The 4868-nt window shown below is 27.0% G+C and overlaps 1 non-coding gene across 1 annotated transcript; it reads left to right on the plus strand.

The window, feature by feature from the left end:
* The first annotated feature begins 3202 nt into the window (after positions 1-3202).
* On the plus strand, positions 3203-3274 carry Trnaa-ugc (transfer RNA alanine (anticodon UGC)). Its single transcript has one exon. It is a non-coding gene; the product is annotated as a tRNA-Ala (tRNA).
* The last annotated feature ends 1594 nt before the right edge of the window (positions 3275-4868 follow it).

Genomic DNA, 4868 nt, shown 5'->3' on the forward strand with positions numbered 1-4868 from the left:
AACATATCAAAAACCGTGGACTTTTTTAAAATTGTATTATATAGATACCTATATTATTTAAATAAGCGTTTCGAATAAAAAATGACATCGAAGTCTTTAATTTGAGAAGCTTGATTCAAAATAAGATTAGATAACGTATGCTTAAGTATAAGTTGGTTACGTTTAAAAAAGAAATGGCGTGGCATTTATATATATATATATATATATAAGGGTCATTCCATTAAATGTACGCCTATTATAAATATAATTTTAGTCGTTATGAGGAAAGCTCGGGTTTCCTTGACTATTAATTAATTTAAACATATTGGTTTCATATACAAAGAGCAAAATATTATTAGAATAATTTTAATTTAAACTTTCCTGAAGGATCTCTGAAATAATAGGAATGGGATCAGGATTTGTTATTATTATTTTATTAATTGTTTGTATATTTAGATAATGACGTGCTATTGCCTCGTTTGACAAACAAATACCTAAATACTTGAACTACTTTAGCATTGTATAAATTTGTTTTGAAATTACTATATTTTTACAAGTACATAATTTATATTGCCGTTGTATAGTTGTATGTCAAAAACAGACCACAACTTTTATGGAAACAATTGAACGCTTTGCTTTTATTCCACGTTTTTAAAATGACATGTCTACAAATAATATATCTGTCATAATAATATCTGTTTGCTATTTTTCAATAATCGTAAAAATATTATTATTTTTCTCTTACGAGCCTGACATTTTGAAAACTACAAAGGTAGGTACATTAAAATGTTTTGAAATGGATTTTTAAATTAACCCCAGTATTATATGTTACCTACTTAATTGATTTTCTAGAACAAACGATTATTATTCATTTAATAGACGTTATTTAAAATCGTTTAATTGTTTTTGTCCATAAGATGGTATTAAACTCTCTCGTGTGTGTAAATTACACTCGATTTTCTACATCAATACACTTCATCTTCGATCATCTCTTATAATAATATGTATCTTCAGGTTGTCTTACCCTAAAGCTTCTTACATGTTTCACTGTTACGTTTCACCAAATTTGTTGTATTTCCTAAAATCTCTTTTTGTTTTTACACATCCGTGATTTCATAATCTTTGCACTGCCGACAAAATAATAGTTTCCGTTCTTCGTTATTCATTTTCTCTTGAATTTCTGATGTATTTCTCATGAAATCCAGTATACAAGTTTTACCGTTTGTTGCCATTATGTATAGACTCATTTTGTTAAACAGAATTAATTCGAGTGTAGTATAATACAAAACTAAAATATACAAACAATTAATACCGACTAAAATATTAAAAATATCAAACATATTAAAATTAAAAAAACAGCATATTTAGGACTCGTCTACTTTTACTTTTTTATTGTTAACAGGGTTTGGAGTATGAGATTCAATCTGATTCCAATTAGGTATGCCCTCACCCTCCTCAACGTTTGTCTGTGAAACATCTCAATGTTGGATTCAAGATTTAATAAGTTTACTTAGTTGATTTATATAGTTTTGTGTGTGTGCTTGCAACTCCTATGGTAATTTGCATAAAAGTATTATATTATATCATCATTTATAACATAGCATCATACCACAGTGCCATTATACGCGTCTGTTGGAAAACTTTGTTTGATTCCTTTCGGTATTTTCACTGTAATTGAAATCTTATACAATGGACAAATTTTATTAGCGATTCGTCGTACTCGCGCATAACATTATATTATAATATACAACAATGTATAACATACATTGAGGAACCTAAAAAAGATTTCCCGTTACAATAATAAAGTAATAATGTAAGTGTATGTTCATAGAATGCACATTTCAATAGGATCTTTGTCGTTGTGTGCGTTCAATGGGAAAATAACAGATAAGTTTAGTTGCAAATGTATTTAGGATATAGTATAATATACAGTATTATTTTTCTACAAAAGTTCTAAAAGCATACTGTAAAATTAATATGAGGAGAAAACCTTTATTTTCTCCGAATCGTGGATTTTGAACCACTATAAAAGCATGTCTTGATCGATGTACTTTTCTTGGAAACTAAACTGAAGTTTTGCCGGAAAATTAAATATTAATACAAACATAAAGATCATGTTACTTTATCCATATTTTAACATGGCCATTTTTTTTATGAATAAGATCTTTGAACAATTATACACGGCTAATGGAACTTATTATATTTCTAATGACTGTCTTAATATTGACATAAATAATAATATTCTAATTTTATCCACAAATTTTCTCATAAAGGAGTGGAGGTTATTTTGATTAATAAAATATATACATATAGGACTAATACATATAGGTATGTGTCTAGTTACAAATTAAATATGAACACGAAAGTATGAAATGAATAAAAGTTCAATTGTCTGGAAATTTGATATGCTTCATAGAAACAGAGAAAAACTTTTTGATCAATTAATAAAGTAACATATTTTATATTTTTTGAACTGGTATCCTATATGTATTTTATTTAGTCGCAAGTATATAATATTTTACCATCTTTTTATATAATAGATATTAATATACCTGAAATCTGGCTTAATAACATTTTATAAGTATACATAGTGTTTAAAAATCGGATAAGGCTTTCGCAGTTAATCGAGACAAACACAAAATACTTACACTATCGTCTAATAAATATGTATTTCTGGTCGTTGCAAAATGTGTTACAATAAAATTAACTGAAAAAAATATAGTAATATATTATATATTCTTAGGCTAATATTCAATTCTAGATGTGGCAATATCTATAATGTTTTTATAACACACATATCAGTGCCAGTATTGAAATATATCATTTTTATTTAAATCAATATAATATAATTTGCCCTATTGATATTTAACTAAATATTAAACATAAATTGTTCATTGAAATATTACATACATATAAACAACTTTATTAATCTACATAATATATTAATGTATGTCTGTATGTCTGTTTGTCTGACCTTTAAGCATTAGTACATTATTTATCCGATCATCAACTTTGGAAAGTACATGTTATGTAGATTCAAAAAAAAGCCGACACGTGGTATGCTAAAGCTTTACAATATACAGTCTGGAGAACTGACTTTTTTAAAATCTTATTTGTAATTATTTTACTCAGCCCTGGCAAACTAGATCTATTGTAAAAAAAAACGAAATTGATTTTGTGATGATTTCTTAAATCATTAGGTTTTTAATTCTGATAGTTAACTGGGGATGTAGCTCAGTGGTAGAGCGTTCGCTTTGCATGTGAAAGGCCCCGGGTTCGATCCCCGGCATCTCCAAAAATTTTTGTTTTAAAAAATTACTATATTGTATTTATTAGTTCTAAATAAAACGGAATTTTTATATTGGCTATTTTTTTGTTTATAATTATTCAAAATTATTAAACATAAGACTTTGCATTTATTGCGACATCCTGGGGTCGTCTAATTTGGGACTAATACATTAATAATATGCGCACAATAATTATAGTATTTTAATAGTTGGCAATAATACCATATCATGATCATTCCAATGTTCAGGACCGGCAAATTGTGTCCAATAATATTTTAATCTATTGAGGATATAAAGCAAGACGTTGCTACTTAATTTGAGTAACCAATAAAACACAGCGTACTAACCAATGGAATGATATAGTTTAAAATATAAGTATATAATAATTATAAAACAATTGATACATTAACATTTTTAAGTTAATAGTAAGCAAAATTGAGTCTAGCAGGCAACAACTCTACTAATTAACGAATACAACAAAATAGTAATTTAAGTAAATATTAATCTGTATTCACTAAAACATTTTCAATATATATATATATAAAAAAAAGTGGAAATTATAATTACTACCTACTCTCAAAGTAAAACAGCTGATTACATACATAATCGTAGGAAATAATAATCTTATTTGGTATTATGTACTTCACCGTGAGGTAAATGTTCTTTGTATATTATAATATAAGTATGCATCATTTATGCACGGCAGTGTAAACAAGCTTAATAACCATTTTGTGCTCGATGGGGCTATATAGCTCAAACTGTACGAGGAGTCTTTGTATTTACCATAGAATATGTTCCATAATATTATTAAACATGTCTAAGTACTGCATAAAGGCGTATTCTTGGAAGGTGAATTATGAAACGAATGTGAAAATAAGATGATGGCAAAACGGAAACGGTTTAGTGAAAAAATAATTGATTAAAATTGGACTGAACGAGTACTTGAAAATATTGAGCATTAGTATTAGAGACGAGTTTTACAGCATGGGTTTTGGCAATGTTCTTCCCATTATGATTTGTCTTAAATTTATTTTTTAGCCTGCCAAAAGCTTACAACGACTGCTCCTTCATAGTGTTAACAATTCATCCAATGTTATGTCTAATATTTCAGAAGGGATAGGTGATTAGGGTGTGTGTCTGACTGATAATAGGTACTTATATGAACAATTATCTTATAGTACGATTTTACTGTATGTGTATTCGATTAGTTTTATGAATACTTGATAAGATTTCTTTGGACGTTATAAACACGACAATAATATTTAATTATTCAGAAGTAGCGCTATTGAACAAAATTAAATATTAAAATTATAATTTAACTCCGGAAATGAAATAGGAACATTTTTTTTTTTTAAAAACCTCTTTTTACACAAAAATAATAATTATAAGTTCTTACATTTCAATATTTAAAATACCTTTTAAAGTAATCTTAAAATGAGCTTCAAATTCTCAGTAAACGGTATTAATGTATGAACAAAAAGGAAAATTGAACTTTTAAAGTTATAATGTACTTTTTATAAATAAAACAATATAGGTGTAAAATAATACTTTGATAAATAATGACAGTCCAATGACCACAGCTGTCGTGGACTATATTTAATA

Source organism: Adelges cooleyi, unplaced genomic scaffold, assembly GCF_023614345.1.
Source record: "Adelges cooleyi isolate 19-005CV unplaced genomic scaffold, UGA_ACOO_1.1 ACOO_flye_CR_arks_rails_tigmint_CR_PRNA_307, whole genome shotgun sequence".
NCBI classification, from domain to species: domain Eukaryota; kingdom Metazoa; phylum Arthropoda; class Insecta; order Hemiptera; family Adelgidae; genus Adelges; species Adelges cooleyi.